We start from the raw sequence: 18,155 nt of genomic DNA, 5'->3' as shown, positions 1-18,155 counted from the left end.
CTAAACTAACTGATAGATTGGAGATGAAACATCCTCTATTGGCAGGTTACTCAAAAATTGTCCATTACAGGGGTTCAAGCACCTTTCTCTGCAATAGCTGACTCTGGCTGTAGTCAGAGATGGGGGCGGGGGGAAATCAGACTAACTAGGCTTAATATATGGAGATATACCTATCTCATAGAACTGGAAGGGACCCTGAAATGAAAGGTCCTTGAGTCCAGCCCCCTGCCTTCACTAGCAAGACCAAATACTGATTTTGCCCCCGATCCTTAAGTGGCCCCCTCAAGGATTGAACTCACAACCCTGGATTTAGCAGGCCAATGCTCAAACCACTGAGTTATCCCTTCTGATCCAGCCCACCCATTCCTATATGCCTATGTGTTATGTTTACACTACATTTCACCTATTAAAGAACTGCATGCTTTAGTAATATTACCCATTTTTAATCATATATAAAATAACTAAAAGAGAATGGGAAGGTTTTATATGCTTCTGCTCTCCAAATTAGGTCTTTGCCTGTTCCCTTGGAAACCAGTGCAGGAATAAATATGATGGAACATTAGCTGATTGTTTACAGCAATATACAGGATGCTGTAGGTATGAGAAGTGTTGGCTTACTGTACCCAAAAGGAGAAGCTTTGTAATTAAAAAAAATTTATACAGAGCAGTTTTAGGATTTGCAAGTCAGCCTAACACCTTTTATTGCCTGTGTAGCAGTATCTCATGGTGCAGGGATTAAGGCACAGATTTTTAAAGGTATTGGGCCACTCAGCATTCCAAGGCCTAAGTCTCAATTCCCAATGGGTACCAAAAGGAAAGCAGATCTTTGATTAGTAGCATTAGAGCAGCAGTTGAGATCAGGACCCCATTGTGTTTCTTGGTGCTATACAAATGCAAAGGAAAGATGATCCAAACCTGAGAGTTAGGAGACCCAAGTTTAGTATATTAAAGATTGGAAATTGCTTAGTAGTATGATTATGTGGGGCATACAATACCTAGGTGGATAAAAGAGATGGTACCTACCCTGAAGATCTTAATCTAAACGGACAAGACAGAAAAAGAATGCATTATTATCCCCAGTTTACAGATGGTGAATGGAAACAGAGATATTGACTTCTCCAAAATCACATGGGAAATTATGACCCCTATAGAGATCAATTAATTTTCATTAGACCTCTCCCTTTAAAGCAACCCTCCTCCTACTGATACTTTTCAAGTCTGCATAGTCAGCCCTGCAACACAGCATGAATACACCTCTATTCTGACACTTTGCTGAATTATTTTTGTGTATTTTTAAATGTCACATCTCGCTTCAATAGTTTCCCAGAATTATCCAGATCCAAACTCTAATCTGTTCAGACTGTAAAGCAGTCTTCTCACTCACACAAACAACATCCTCAAAGGCTATCACTGACATCCCATCCACAAGCCCCTTCTAACTACCTCTGTGACTGTCTCTCCCCCATGTCCACTTGAGCCTTTTTTTCCTACCAATCCTGGCTTCTTTTCCACCATGAGAGGTGAATTCTTCACTTCTGCTCTTTGAAACAGTTTGCCAGTTTCTATCATTCCCCTTCTGTCTCTTAACATCCCCCAATCTAATAAAACCCCATGCACCAATTCTATGCTGTCTAGCTGTTGATCATGTTCCACATCAGCACTTACTATATCACCAGCCCATTTCCTATGTCTATTTACCTTCACACCATCTTATTGTGACACTTCCATTGGTGTAACTACAGTAATATACATGGAGATACTCATCTGAACAATACATTAAACTATATTGAAACCCTCCCTATAGAGAGGAAGCTGGATGCTGCTCCTTTTGAAGATAGGCAATGCTGATCATTACATCACCTGGGATACTAATGGGAATTACAGGAAGTACTCCTTTCTAAACACTGAGCATGTTACCACCAAATATGTCCAGCCTACGCTCCTCCAGAAACAAAACTATCTGAAGATGCAAATATAAATCTGGCTCAATACACTCAGAAGTGTTTACGTAGATTTCCTCATATCAACAGAGCTAGAAAGAGCATGTCTGTCAATTATTTTCTTTAACAAACATTTATAGTTAAAGAACACCCATAAGTCCAGCTTTCACCCTATGAACCCTTAAAGTGTAATTCTGTAATCAAGATGTCATGGATCCCTTAGCTTACTGACATTCACTAATTTCTATGTCAAATGTGCTTAATGTACAAATAAGCAGATTTTTTCCCCTAATGCCTGTGTTTTTACATCACATCCACCACCACTGTATCTAAGTGCCTTACTGTCAGCATCACAAACTCACCTTGGGAACTGATAGTCAATCCATGCCCTGTCTTTGTACATAATCAGCTGAAAGCTAACTTATTAGAGACACCTGCATAGCCCCACTGAAACTCCTTGCCTTCAGTATGTTTGCAAAGGTAGATGTTACTGGACCTGAAACTAGAGTTCAGTACATAATTGTGTTGATGGTACATGAGAAGGACTAGAACTAAAGTACGTCTTACAGCTATGCTGGCTCTGCAGTACTTCTAAGAGTAATAAATAGTATAAAAATTGTCATAACTTCTTCATAGCAGGGACTGCCTTTATTCTGTGTTTTTTGAAGCGCTAAATAAATACTAATGAAGGCTCAAATCCAGCAAACACATACACATTTGATTACTCATACTGAACATCATGGGACTACTCAGGTATACAGAGTTGTTCACATGCATAAGTGCTTATAGGATCAGGGCCAGCTCCAGGATTTTGGCCGCCTGAAGCAGCCACTCCCCCCCCCCAAAAAAAGGCCGCAATAGTGATCTGCTGTGGCAATTCGGCAGAAGGTCCTTCGCTCCGAGCGGGAGTGAGGGACGGTCCGCCGAATTGCTGCCAAATAGCTGGACCTGCCGCCCCTCTCCGGAGTGGCCGCCCCAAGCACCTGCTTGCCAAGCTGGTGCCTGGAGCCGGCCCTGTGTAGGATCAAAAGCAGATATGAGTGAATATACAGGAAGAGGTCTGTTGCGTAAGATGGTGTCATTTTACTCAGTCACTTTTCAGCATAGAAGTAGAACTCTACTTTAGTCTCACAATTTAAAGTCTATGTGAATTTATGCCTCAAGAATATATGCTTCATTCACAATTTAAGAATGCATACAACTGATGTGAATCCTTGTCCTAAATTACTACTTCCAACTTAATTACAATACTGATACATTGTACTAACCCATGCACACAGACTTCTGGTCCAAACTCTCTTTCAAACTCCTGATTTGCCATTCCAAAATAATGGAACCACCACTCCATCAGACACAGACATTGCAAAACTTTAAATAACTCACTATGTAACTCTAAGAGGAACATAAATTAAAAGTTATCTGTATTCAGCACTCATGCAGTCAAACACAATGTCCATTTCTGTCTGTGTTCCAGGACCAGTGCTAATAATCTTGTCAAATAAGGAAATGGAACTGTTAAAATTTCAGTCTCTTGCTTTTGATTTTTTTAAAAAGCCAAATAAATTAAATAAGGCAAAGCAATAACTCAGTGTGTGAACAGCCAATCAATTTGTTTGCAAAGTTAGCGTAGTAAGGAAGTTGCAAATCAAAGCAAATGCCCTGAATCTGTACAAAAAGGAGGACATACAGGGGGGGGAGGGGCGAGAGAAAAAGTGTGTGTACCTACCTGCAGACACATCCTGGCTCAACCAGAAGAGGTTGAAGTTGTCTCAAGCTGGTTACCAAAAAATTAGCCACCAATATCAATAGCCACTTTCGAAAATATCAGGGGGTAGCCATGTTAGTCTGTACCCACAAAAAACAACTAGGAGTCTGGTGGCACCTTAAAGATTAAGGGATTTATTTGGGCATGACCTTTCGTGGATTAAAAACCCTCACTTCTGTTAGTCTTTAAGGTGCCACCGGACTCCTTGTTACTTTAAAAAATGTTGGCCTAAGTAGCTAATGATGTTCACATGCTGTGCTGAGATAATTTGTCTTCTTTATAAAGGGGAATATTGGTAGGGCCCTACCAAATTCATGTCCATGAAAAACACATCACAGACTGAAATCTGGTCCCCCCCCCTGTGAAATCTGGTCTTGTGTGCTTTTACGCCATGCTATACAGATTTCATGGGGGAGACCAGTGTTTTTTTCAAATTGGGGGTCCTGACCCAAAAGGGAATTGCGGGGGGGAGGGGGAACCAGGGGTGTCACAAGGTTATTCTAGGGGCATCATGGTATTGCCAGCCTTACTTCTGCACTGCCTTCAGAGCTGGGCAGCTGGAGAACGGCAGTTGTTGGCCAAGTGCCCAGCTCTGCAGACAGCAGCGCAGAAGTAAGGGTGGCAAAACCATAACATGCCATCTTTACTTCTGCGCTGCTGCTGGCAGTATCTCTGCCTTCAGAGCTGGGCTCCCAGACAGCAGCCACTGCTATCCAGCTGCCCAGCTCTGAAGGCAGCTGCCACCAGCAGCAGTGCAGAAGTAAGAGCAGCAGTACCCCAATCCCCCCCCCCCCACACACACACACACTAACCTTGCAACCCCTCCCCCCCCAACTCCTTTTTGGGTCAGGACCCCTACAATTACAACACTGTGACATTTCACATATAAATACCTAAAATCATGAAGTTTATGATTTTTAAAATCCTATGACCATGAAATTGACCCAAATAGACCATGAATTTGGTAGGGCCCTACATATTGTGCTTTACTCTGTTTAGTCTTCTATTAAACTTAGTTTGCAGATTTTACATTTAATTGAAGAGGATTTCAGAATTTAAATCATGCTAAAATAAAATATAAGAATGGCCATACTAGGTCAGACTAATGGTCCATCTAGCCTAGCATCCTGCCTTCCCACACTGGACAATGCCAGGGGAGAGAGGAGAGATAAAGGGAATAAAGAAGGGATGGTTGGATGAATAAATCCTCAGCTCCCAGATCTAGGTATAAAACTATCAGAGGCATCACATGAAACACAGAAAACAGCAAGGAATCGATGGCAAAGGCATTTGAGTATCACATTATATATACACCTCTTCAGTACTTGCTGGTGAGGGACACCCTAGCCTACCCTCAAATGAGAGCACTGGGAATAAACGCTCCCAAGACCGCAGTCTTACCAGCTTCATGGTGCAGTGCTTACGTTATAACCACGGAGAAATCCTCCGGATCGTTCTACTCTCAAGAATAATGTAAAGAGTTAAGACAAGAAACTAGATAGAAAAGCCTCTTTCTTACCTTGTCCAACCCAAAACGGAACAAATCAACTTCCGAGGCTAATTTTGCATATTAACTGTCTGTAACTCAGCCCGATGCAGGCTCATATGAAAACACATCCTTCCCAAGAGCCGGCAGAACCAGATCAGCCGCCACTGGAGCTAGGGTCCGGAGGAGGGGGAGGTGGATCCCAGCTCCAGAGAAGGGAGCCGCAGAGCGCGGGGCCATTGGACACCTGACGCGCAGGTTGGGCACCGGAACATTTTGTGCCTGCGCCATGCCAGCGGAGACAGTCTGTTCCCATCACTCACCGCACGCGAACACGCAGCTCCCACCCTGGGTCTCTGAGCTCCCCAGGGGGCCCAGACTGTCTCCGCGGAGCGGCGCTACAAAGCACCCGAAGCAGAGAATCTGGACAAAGAACAACAGAGGGGATGCGCCTCCCGCTGGCGCCCGTTCCCCGCCCCTCCTGCTGCACAAAGGTGCCAGCCTCCCCCGGTTCAGCTCGGATGAGGCTTTTTCTGACAGGCTGGTCGAGTCCTGCCAATGACCAGGCTCCGCTCAAGCACCCCGCGCCCCGGTGTCCTGGAGCGCCGAGGGAAAGAGGATGCGCGGTGCGCTCCAAGCCCGCACCGCACCGGCCTCATGACCTAGCCCAGGCTAATCTGGAAACCCCAACTCCTGGGTTCTGGCCCGCGTCGGGCCGGATCTCTGTCCCGGTTCTGGAGCAGCTGATTTAATCTGCAGCGCCAGGATCCCTCCTGGGGAGGCTCCGACCCGCTGCGGGGCTCGGGGAAGCAGCTGCCGCCTGCGCACCGGAGCGGACAGTCAGCATCTCAGCATCCCGAACGGCTGCGCCCCGGCTCCCTGGGATTCACGTACCTGGGACGAGCCTGCGCCGGTCTCAATCCCGGTTCCGAGACCGACCCAACCCGCTTCTTTCGTCTCGGCTTCCGGGGCGATTTATCGCTTGTTACTCAGCAGTAGCGGGCGGCAGCCGCTAGTTTCCGACGAACGTCAGAGCAGCCGGGTCCGGACTCCTGACGGGTCCTAACGCCTCCTATCGCCCGGTTAATTCAGAGCCAAGCCAGCCCCCGACCTGGGCCCACCCGGGCCACAGCCAGATTGGTCATAACGATCATCATAACATCCAGGGCTACAGATTCGGAGCCACCCCCTCCCGGGCTACCTAACCAGAACCATCCGGGCAATAGGCTCAAGGCCAAAGGTCTGGGTACAAGCGGGTCCAGAGCCTTAGGACCTAATTCCCTGAAGTCCCATGTAGAAGTCAAAGTCCTAAACTCCCGGGGTTTCAGGGCACTGGCTCCCCCCTCATCCTAACAGTTTCCAAGCTCCAGGGTCACGCCGCTTTGGGTAGCTGGGATACAGGACTCCTGAGTTCGCAGACTGGCTCTGACACTCACCTATTTCATAGAATCATAGAATAGAATAATAGAATATCAGGGTTGGAAAGGACCTCCTGAGGTCATCTAGTCCAACCCCCTGCTCAAAACAGGACCAATTCCCAACTAAATCATCTCAGCCAGGGCTTTGTCAAGCTGGGCCTTAAAAACCTCCAACGAAGGAGACTCCACCACCTCCCTAGGTAACGCATTCCAGTGTTTCACCACCCTCCTAGTGAAGTAGTTTTTCCTAATATCCAACCTGGATCTCCCCCACTGCAACTTGAGACCATTGCTCCTTGTTCTGTCATCTGCCACCACTGAGAACAGCCGAGATCCATCCTCTTTGGAACCCCCCTTCAGGTAGTTGAAGGCTGCTATCAAATCCCCCCTCATTCTTCTCTTCTGGAGACTAAACAATCCCACTTCCCTCAGCCTCTCCTCATAAGTCATGTGCTCCAGACCCCTAATCATTTTTGTTGCCCTCTGTTGGACTCTTTCCAATTTTTCCACATCCTTCTTGTAGTGTGGGGCCCAAAACTGGATACAGTATTCCAGATGAGGCCTCACCAATGTCGAATAAAGGGGAACGATCACGTCCCTCGATCTGCTGGCAATATTTGCTGTGAGCCTGAGCATATCACTTACCCTAACATGAAGATTAGGGAGCTAGGCAGCAGATCCCTGCATTAAAGGCACCTTAGATGCCTGGTGTTATTATTTCAGTGTCTCATTATATCAAACCTATCCAGGCTCTGTCACACCCAAATTGGCTGCATTAATCAGTGTGGGGATCATTATACACCCAAAACTGGTGATTCTGATCCAGTTAATTCTCCCTGGTTTAGCTGTTAATTTTGAGTGATGAGCTCTGCATTTCAGGAGCCCTGTTACCAAGGTTAATGCAGGATGGTGGGTGTGCTGGATATCAGAAATAAAACAAGTATTTTAAGGGCTGGGAGATCAATATGTTGAACAAAAGGCAGATCTCATGAGCAGTTGCATGGTCGGCTGTATAAAAATTCAAGATTCTAGCTCTAATCTGACCAATTAAAGTATTTTTGTTTTTTTATTAATTATTTTTAGGACACAGGCAATGTGAAATTTAATGGGGTTGTATCTTTTATCTCTGACCCCTCTCCCCACCCAAGCTGCAGACTTCTCTGGAATTGCTCAGATTTCACCTTTCTCCCTGGAAAATCTGTTCACTGACCCTTTCCTATGCAAGCCTATTTTATTCTTAAAGTAAAATAACAACAGAGAAAACATATTAAAAATAAAAGAATGTACATGCATGATAATATGCTTACCAGAGATCACCCCAAGCCTAACATGGGCTCTGGCAGGAGAAATCCTTCAAAATTCTACCCAAGGGGTTCTTTGTGGTTTTAAGTTCATCACTGATTCAGCTGAGAACAAGCCCATAGTCTCACAGGGCTTCAGTAGGCCCAGTCCTTCCAACCCTTCCCTAAGGACTTGGGCCCTGCATGGACCACAAGTCCTGTCCTTTTGCTGAATCACAAAAAATAAAAAGGCCCTGACCCTGTTTCAAACTAAAAATCCTTTATTTGTCTGCTGTTCCCTGCATAATCCAGTTTGAAATAATATATGTGCCCCTCCCCAGGGGGTAGTTTTGAATTGCTGATAACTGGAGGACTGCACCCCCTATTCCTTATAGTGATATTAATATGATATGATTGTGACATAATTGTGATGTATTTTATGCAAGATAAGTCATGTGAGGTGTAATTGGAAAAGTTATGATTTGCTGAATATGATTATCCTACAGATGCCCCCCAGGTTACGCAAATCCAACTTACGCAAATCCGCATTTACAGAAAAAGTTCTGTAAGCTAGAACTAGTTTTTTTTTTTTTTTTTTTTTTTTTTTTTTTCTGTTGCATAATGGTNCCTTTATTTGTCTGCTGTTCCCTGCATAATCCAGTTTGAAATAATAAATGTGCCCCTCCCCAGGGGGTAGTTTTGAATTGCTGATAACTGGAGGACTGCACCCCCTATTCCTTATAGTGATATTAATATGATATGATTGTGACATAATTATGATGTATTTTATGCAAGATAAGTCATGTGAGGTGTAATTGGAAAAGTTATGATTTGCTGAATATGATTATCCTACAGATGCCCCCCGGGTTACGCAAATCCAACTTACGCAAATCCGCATTTACAGAAAAAGTTTTTTTAAGTAGAACTTTTGTTGTTTTTTTTTTTTTTTTTTTTTTTTTTTCTGTTGCATAATGGTCAGGTATACGTTTCCGACTTACGCAAAATTCGAGTTACGCAAGGTGTTCCAGAATGGAACGCTTGTGTAAGTTGGGGAGCGTCTGTATTTGTATGCATCTATCATTTTTGTATCTGAAGTCATGAATATTGACTATGGGCATGGCTACACTTGCAGTTGTAGAGTGCCGGGAGTTAAACCAGCCCTTGGAGACCGCAACAGAGAAAGCGCTGCTGTGTGTTCATACTGTCAGCTGAAAGTGCAGTGGCGAAACCACACTTGGCAGCACTTGCACCAGCATTGGGGGCAGTGCATTATGGGCAGTTATCCCACAAAGCACCTCTTCCCATTCTGGCACTGTGGCTTGTGGGAAGGGAGAGGTGACGCGGGGCATCCTGGGTCCTGTCCCAATGCCCTGTGATGCATCGCTTCGCATCCCAGCAATCCCTGTGCTTCTGTCCACATTTGGCGTCATCTTTCAACGTTTTTTGTACTGCACACTCTGTCTTCCCTTTCGGTCTGCAGGAATGGATCCCCAACTTGTGAGGAATATGCTGATGGGTCTCGCCAGCACGTCACAAATTGCTGTCAAGTTACTTCTTAAGCTACAAAGTGACAATGAAGAGTCCGATAATGATGTCGACACACATAACACATATGACACGAGATTGCTTGTGACATTCACGGACATGCTCACCACAGTGGAACGCCGCTTTTGGGCTCGGGAAACAAGCACTGAGTGGTGGGATCACATCATCATGCAAGTCTGGGATGATGAGCAGTGGTTGCAGAACTTTCGGATGAAGAAATCCACTTTCATGGGACTGTGTGCTGAGCTCACCCCCACCCTCCGGCGCAAGGACCCGAGATTGAGAGCTGCCCTGCCAGTGGAGAAATGCATGGTTATTGCAATTCGGAAGCTGGCTACTCCAGACAGCTACTGATTGGTCCCTAACCAGTTCAGAATGGGAAAGTCGACTGTTGGAATCGTGTTGATGCAAGTGTGCAGGGTCATTAATCGCATCCTGCTCAGAAGAACCATGACTCTGGGCAGCGTGCATGACATTGTGGCTGGCTTTGCACAAATGGGTTTCCCTAACTGCAGAGGGGTGAGATGGCACGCATATTCCAATTCTGGCACCAGACCACCTAGCCTCCAAGTACATAAATCGGAAGGGGTATTTCTCAATGGTTCTCCAGGCGCTTGTGGATCACCGTGGGTGTTTCATGGACATTAACACAGGCTGGTCTGGAAAGGTGCATGACACACACATCTTTTGGAACACAGGCCTGTTCAGGAAGCTGCAAGCTGGGACTTTCTTCCCAGACCAGAAGATGACCTTAGGGGAAGTCAAAATGTCCACTGTGATCCTTGGAGACCTGGCCTACCCTTTAATGCCATGGCTTATGAAACCATACACAGGGAGCCTTGACAGCAGTAAGGAGTGGATCAACAACAGGCTGAGTCAGTGCAGAATGACTGTTAAGTGTGCTTTTGGCCATTTAAATGGCTGCTGGTGCTGTCTGTATGGGAAGCTGGACTTTTTTTTTTTTTTTTTTAACATCCCCACGGTTAGCGCTGCGTGCTGTACCCTCCATAACATTTGTGAAGGGAAGGATGAAAGCTTCACTCAGGCATGGACCATGGAGATTCAACACCTGGAGGCTGAATTTGAATAGCCAGAGACCAGGGCTATTAGAGGGGCTATTAGAGGGGCCCAGCGTGGGGCTGTAAGGCTTAGGGATGCCTTGAGGGAGCAATTTGATGCTGAAAGCCACCAGCAATGTTTGGTGCCCTGCACAGGAGTGAAGTGCAGTGGTTCCAATGCTAGTAGACATCTGTGTTTGCTATGTATGATGGACTGACTTGCAGTGCCTGTTGCTTTCCTGGGCTTTGCTATCTTTTACTTAATGCAATAAAGAATGTTTGCAAAGCCAAAAAATTCATTTATTGAAAAGAAACACAACTTCTGGGGAAACACACATGGCATGACACATCTGTGCTGTGTGGGAGGAGGGAAGGGGACGGGGTGGGGAACAGGACAATCACAGATTTGCATATGTCCTGTTATCATATTCAGCCTTCCTGTCTGGAGCGCTGTGCTATGAGTGTCAAGTATCAGAAGGGTAGCCGTGTTAGTCTGAATCACCTACAGTCCTCAGCTTAAACCTCTCCAACGCATCATCAGTGATCTACAACCCATCCTGGACAATGATCCCTCACTTTCACAGACCTTGGGAGGCAGGCCAGTCCTCGCCCACAGACAACCTGCCAACCTTAAGCATATTCTCACCAGCAACCACGCACCGCACCATAACGACTCTAACTCAGGAACCAACCCATGCAACAAACCTCGATGCCAACTCTGCCCACATATCTACACCAGCAACACCATCACTGGACCTAACCAGATCAGCTACAACACCACCGGCTCATTCACCTGCACGTCCACCAATGTTATATATGCCAGCAATGCCCCTCTGCTATGTACATTGGCCAAACTGGACAGTCACTACGCAAGAGGATAAATGGACACAAGTCAGATATCAGGAATGGCAATATACAAAAACCTGTAGGAGAACACTTCAACCTCCCTGGCCACACAATAGCAGATGTAAAGGTAGCCATCTTACAGCAAAAAAACTTCAGGACCAGACTCCAAAGAGAAACTGCTGAGCTCCAGTTCATTTGCAAATTTGACACCATCAGATCAGGATTAAACAAAGACTGTGAATGGCTATCCAACTACAGAAACAGTTTCTCCTCCCTTGGTGTTCACACCTCAACTGCTAGCAGAGCACCTCACCCTCCCTGATTGAACTAACCTCGTTATCTCCACACTGATATATACCTGCCTCTGGAGATTTCCATTACTTGCATCTGAAGAAGTGAGGTTCTTACCCACGAAAGCTTATGCTCCCCGTACTTCTGTTAGTCTCAAAGGTGCCACAGGACCCTCTGTGCTATGAGTGCTGCACTTCAGGCTGGCTAAAATGCATGGTGAAGGGGATTTAGTGCAGTGGGTAAGGGTCATAGTTTGCAGGGCTGGGTGGTGAAGCTACAGGTGTTGGAGGCAGCTGATGGCAACAGGAAACCAGATGTTGGGGAAAGTGGGTTGGCAGTGACATGGGGGTACAAGGGAAAGAGTTTTGGGACTAGGTCTGCGGAGGGGGCAGGCGCAGATCTGCTCCGTCTGCAGTACTATGAGTGTCTGCATTGAGTCTGCTTGGCGCTCCATAATGCTTAGGAGCCGCTCCGTGGTTTGTTGCCGGTGATCCGCATTCTCCTGGCGGAGCCTCCTTTCGGTATCCCACCTCTCCTGTACTTTTTGATTCTCAGTAAGGGATTGCTGCATGACTTCATGCAGGAGGTCCTCCCTTGCTTCTTCACGGCTGCTTCCTGATTCTTTGCAGCCTTTCGGCCGTTGATAACAAAGACGTCTGGGATCTCAAGGTTGCATCTGTAAAGTCAAAATGCAACATTTAACAGAGGCAGCATTGTTCACACTAGACTGAGCAATGATTCAGCCACAATAGCAGAAAGTGCCCGTCCCAAAGTGAGCGCACATAACCCACAAGAGCACCAAAATGGTGAGTAATCACTGGGGCAAGGGTGACTGATTGTTCCAGGGCTGAACTGTCCTCTGGGGTCCTGTGCCTTGGGGAGACCCAACAGCTGCAGGGGGCCCCTATACTGAACACTGTCCCCACATTTTCCACAGGATGAGTTCATCCTGGAAGATATCTCGCTGCTGAGGGTCCTGGGAAGCAAGGGAGGGTCTTCTACTACAATGCGGCTTCCGCCCTGGCCCTTATGCGGATTGCCTGTGTGCAGCAATAGTTCCCCCACCCCTCATGGAACAGTGGCGCGGACATGTTAGCCTTACTGGGACAAGGAGCACAGTAGCTCTGCCAAGGAACCCGCGCAAGCGGATTGCCCAGCTTCTGCATGAGACCTTCGATGAGATCACTGAGGCCGATTACCACAATGTGAAAGAGCACATCAATGCTCTATTCCGCATCTAGGCATGCACGCAGCCCTGACCCTTCTTTCTGCAACCCTCCTTGCCCCAATAGTCCACACCGAACAACTCCCTTCCCAAAATAAAAGCCACTTACCGGGCACCTCCTCTGCTGTTTGTTCTTCCCCCAGCACCATCTGCTGCAACTGGCTACCTTCCTCCTGGATTGAAAACAGCTCCTGGCTCCATGCATCTATGGATGCCGGGTCGTCCTCTGGCTCTGGGCCCCCCTCCTCCTCAGCACCCTCACTCCCGCTTTCCTCCTCCTGCCTTGTTGCACTCTGGGTTGCCATGGCCTCTGAAGTGTCCATGGTGCTCTTCAGAGTGGAGGTGAGGTCATGCCCAAGTATCTCATCCAGCTCTTTGTAGAAACAGCAGGTCGTGGGCGCAGCACTAGAGTGGCGGTTTGCCTCCCGCACTTTGTGGTAGGCATTACGTAGCTCCTTCACTTTAACCCTGCACACACTGGGTCCCGGTCATGGCCCCTTTCTATCATAGCTCTTGATATCTGCCCATAGGTGTCATAATTCCTACAGCTGGAGCGCAGCTGGGACTGGATAGCTTCCTCCCCCCAAACATTGATGAGGTCCAGCACCTCGCCATTGCTCCATTCTGGGGATTGCCTGGCGCATGGAGGCATGGTCACCTGGAAAGTTGCGCTGAGAGAACTCCATGCCTTGCTGAGCAAATAGGAAGGGGAATTTCAAAATTCCCAGAGAATTTAAAGGGTGGGTCTGACAGTTGGTCACCTGAGGGCAGGGCAGTAAAGTTCAAAGTGATGACCAGAGTGGCTAGAACAGGCTTTGTGGGACACTTCATGGAGTCCGACCAGAGCACATTAATAGCCAGGGTGTACACACTGGCACCGCGGCACTCCAGCCGGGGTGCAGCAAGCTATGCTTCTCATGGAGGTGGATTACCAGAGGCGCTCCAGCCGCGGAGTCCTGGCACTCTACGTGCCTTGCAAGCGGGGACATCTCAGGAGTTAGGGCGCCCGGGGCTGATTTAATACGCTCCAACTTGCAAGTGTAGCCAAGGCCTAAATATCTGTATTTAAAATGTAGTTACACCTGGGTAACACCCACTAGACTAGATGCTTTCAGTGTAGATAGTGGGTGGGGAAAGGCCTATTCAGGGAAATGGGCCACTAGGAAAAAACAATAGGCCTTTGGAGATGCGGGTGAGCCTTCCTGAGAATACTACAAACAGCTGCTACTCTGAAGCCTGTAAGTAATGGCTGCTGTGACTCTGCAAGGACATGTGATCAGATCACATGTCTCTAGACTCCATTTTGGGAGGTCAGTATTTTTCCAGACTGGTCTGGGAACCAAGCTTTGGAATGAATGCCCATCATATGCAAAAGCTATATAAGGGAGGGAGTGATATCATCTGTGGTTCTTCACTCCCCACACAAGAAGACTCCTAGAAACACCTGAGGAACAAAGACTGAACTGGGGGAAGTGCTGGACCAATGCTAAAGGGATCTCTAGCCTGTGAATGAAACACCTGGGGATTCCAAGCTGTAAAGCAAGTACAGCTTGTGCCTTAAGAATCTTCAGCCTGCTTGTATCATCGCTTAGGGAGATAATCTGCTAATTCATAGCCAATCTATTTAATATATAAAGTTTAGTTTGTGTTTTTTATTTTCTAGGTAATCTGCTTTGATCTATTTGCTATCACTTAAAATCTATCTTCTGTCATTAATAAACTTGTTTTTGCTCTATCTAAACCAGTGAGTTGGAGTGAAGTGTATGGGAATCATAATTCAGGGGGAGAAAGATGTTGCATATTCCTATCCACATTGAGGGAGGGGGTGAACTTTATAAGCTTATGCTGTACAGTTCCCAGTGCAGGGCAAGAGGATATAATTTTGGGTTTATACTCCAGAGGGGTTGTGTGCCTGGGCACACAGTATAGTGGTTATACTGTGCTTTTGTGATGCAAAAGTCACTTCACCACAAACATAGCAGAAGTTATCTGCACTGTTCATACAAGTACAAGGCATCTCTGCTCACTTTAGCTAAACAGAAATGTGTCCCTTTGCAAAATCAAACACTGACAAATAAGAGAGCATGACACTGTATGATTTCTAGAGCTGATATAGGGCAATTTGTTCAGCAGAGTGATGTAAGCTTCGTTATGATTGCATCATCCAGGACTTCTAGGACTAACATGATGCAATTCATATCATGTATGATGCAATACCAGCTTCAGATTGCATCATTCATTGTTTTGCCTAAAAAGCAAGTACTGTCCAAACCCAGTCATAGATTTATTCATACATCCAGTCAAAGATGTATTTTAGTCATTTCTGGTTTAAATTGAGATCCCTTCCCTTTATAACTCACTTATCCTCCGCCATTCCCAAGTCAAGGGTCGTATATACTGACCCAATAGCATATCTTGAAAACTAGAGCCAATCAACAATTTTAAGCATCATTTTCGTTCTCAGTGACCCAGAATTAGTAAAGTTTGACTACATTTATTTCAGAAGCATTTTGGCTGTTTGGTCCTGTGAGGCGATTGGGCTCCAGAGTTAAAAAAAGGTCTTGGCTGTCGGGGAGAATGGATCCTCCATTTGCCTGCCACGCATTCTCGTCCTCCTCTTCCTCGTCAACAATGTCGTCCTTGTTGTTGCCCGAGGTCGCCCCAGGGAAGGAGGTGTCCATGGAGCATTTTGGGGTAGTGGTGGGGTGGCCACCTAGAACCGCATGCAGCTCCTAATAGAAGTGGCATGTCTGTAGCTCAGAACCAGAGCAACTGTTCGCCTGCCTTGTCTTCTGATATACTTGCCAATTCTCCTTTATTTTCACGCGGCATTGCTGTGTGTCCCTGGTGTAGCCCTTCTCCCCCATGACCTGCGCGATTTTGGCATACATGTTAATGTTTCTTCTGCTGGTTCGGAGCTCTGCCTGCATAGACTCTTCTACCCACACAGCAATAAGATCCACTACCTCCTGTGTGCTCTCCATGTTGGAGTGCATTTGTGGCCTTGAGTATCCATGGTCAGCTGTGCTGATGAGCTCTCCATGCTGATCAAACAGGAAATGAAAATTCAAAAGTTCCCAGGTCTTTAACAGGGGGGTGGCTGTTTCCTGTGTACCTGGCTGAAGTGCAGTGGAATTGAAAGTGCTCTCCAGAGCGGTCACTGTGGGACACCTTCTAGAGGAAAAAGAACAGGAGTACTTGTGGCACCTTAGAGACTAACAAATTTATTAGAGCATAAGCTTTCGTGGACTACAGCCCACTTCTTCGGATGCATATAGAATGGAACATATATTGAGGAGATATATATACACACACATACAGAGAGCATGAACAGGTGGGAGTTGTCTTACCAACTCTGAGAGGCCAATTAAGTAAGAGGAAAAAAAAACTTTTGAAGTGATAATCAAGCTAGCCCAGTACAGACAGGTTGATAAGAAGTGTGAAAATACTTACAAGGGGAGATAGATTCAATGTTTGTAATGGCTGAGCCATTGATTATCACTTCAAAAGTTTTTTTTTCCTCTTACTTAATTGGCCTCTCAGAGTTGGTAAGACAACTCCCACCTGTTCATGCTCTCTGTATGTGTGTGTATATATATCTCCTCAATATATGTTCCATTCTATATGCATCTGTGACAGGGTCGGTAGCTCACCGCTGTGGCGCCTCCTCCTGGCCGCTTCGGGGAATTAGTTTTGCGCCAGTATAGCGCCCTCTTTGGGTGGCGTTCCGCCTGTCGTCTCGCCTCTGTGGGGTGCACGGACTTGCGTTGCTCCCGACGTCGGCGTCCTCTTCCAGAGCACTGTCCTCCGACAGTGTCCCTTTGTCCAATCACACCCCCTTTCTGGGGGGTGGTTAAACAACAGCCCCACACCCTCGAGTCCGATCCTCACAGTCCAGGACCTGGTGTGGTGCTGACAGGCCGCTCCCTGCGACCCGTAGCTGTGCGTAGGGCAGCACCGCAAACAAAGGGGGAAAAAGGGGGGGGACTCAGGCCCGCCCACTACTCTGAGTCCCGGTCCAGAGGCCCTCGGGTGACAGTCTCACTGTCCTTCTTCTCCTTCCTCCTCTGACTATCCCTCTGGACCAGTTCCCCAACAGCCCTTCTCTACGCTAGGCCTCCTCCTCTCAGGCCTGCCGCCTAGCAGGCTATGTAGTGGGGCCTTCTCCCACTCTCTCAGGCTGGCCTGCACTGCACTGCGCTGTCCGTGGTGCTGGCCTCTCAGCTCTGGAGACAGACCTTCCCCTCTGAAGGTCTGGGACAGACTGACTGCTCCTGCTCTGGGCAGCCTTTTATATGGCTAAGCCGGGCCCTGATTGGCTGGCTCCAATCTGCCTTCTTATTGGCTCCCAGTAAGCCCTCTCCTGATTGGCCGCGCGTCTACGCAGGCGCCTAGGCCTGCCGCAGCCCAGTCTCTCTGGGTGTGGGGTAATCGCCCCACCACAGCATCCAAAGAAGTGGGCTGTAGTCCACGAAAGCTTATGCTCTAATAAATTTGTTAGTCTCTAAGGTGCCACAAGTACTCCTGTTCTTTTTGCGGATACAGACTAACACGGCTGCTACTCTGAAACCTTCTAGAGGCTAATTCATTTGAATTACACAGCACAGTGTCTACACTATCCCCATGTCGACGTGTGAATGTTTATTGAAGCGCTACGCCTCTCGCAGAGATGGAGGACAGAGGTTGACTTTACAAGACCTTTAGGTTGGTGGAAGGGACTCAGTAGTGTAAACACATACTTTATTAACTTGACCTAATGCGGCATATGTCGACCTAACTTTGTAGTGTAGACCAAGCCTATGGTCCAGCAATGGGACCCATGGTTGGGTTTCTAGCTCCCTAGCCATCACCTCTCTTGGGTGGAGCTGGTTACCGTGGGTCAGGTTACAGCAGAAGAAGACGGTGCAGCTTGTGAGTTGCTCTCTGTGACAGAGGATCCCGGACTCCATTTTGTCTTTCTCAAGCTGAGAGGCTGCCTGCCAACTGAGCCTGATAGCCCTCTTCTGTAACGCAATCTAGTGGATAGCCAAGGCTTGATATTGACCAGGAGCACCTAGTGCCACAAAGGAAAGATTTAGCCTTGAGGCTCTGCCTTTCCAGAAAGAACTGATTCCCAGCTGTATCTGGTAAGCCTACCTTGCACCGGAAGTAAGAGGACAGCTAGGGATTCACAGGAAAGGGCACTACACCCTTTTTTCAGGCTTCAACTCCACTATCCAGCTAAGTCATAAGGCATGACTTCATACACCTGTAGTTATTGTGAAATATAGATTTGGGTGCTGCCTTTGAGGATCTGGGCCT

At 47.1% G+C, this 18,155-nt stretch overlaps 1 protein-coding gene across 4 annotated transcripts in view; it reads right to left on the bottom strand.

Annotated features, from left to right (window-relative positions):
* The window catches only part of SLC16A3 (solute carrier family 16 member 3), a 47,508-nt gene that overhangs the window by 23,161 nt on the left and 6,192 nt on the right, over positions 1 to 18,155 (bottom strand). Inside the window, exon 1 of one of the 4 annotated variants that reach the window (XM_034790071.1) lies at positions 6,086 to 6,238. The exons of 1 other annotated variant lie outside the window; for it this stretch is intronic. The gene's annotated coding sequence lies outside the window, so the exon portion shown is untranslated. Of the gene's footprint in view, positions 1 to 5,224; positions 6,006 to 6,085; positions 6,239 to 18,155 lie in introns of those variants that run through there. 2 more of the 4 variants (XM_034790072.1, XM_034790075.1) reach the window with 2 other exon arrangements.

The sequence above is a fragment of the Trachemys scripta genome, chromosome 14, assembly GCF_013100865.1.
Source record: "Trachemys scripta elegans isolate TJP31775 chromosome 14, CAS_Tse_1.0, whole genome shotgun sequence".
In the NCBI taxonomy this organism is placed as follows: domain Eukaryota; kingdom Metazoa; phylum Chordata; order Testudines; family Emydidae; genus Trachemys; species Trachemys scripta.
The sequence above is the reverse complement of the archived record's forward strand: the minus strand, read 5'-3'. Positions and strand labels throughout refer to the sequence as shown.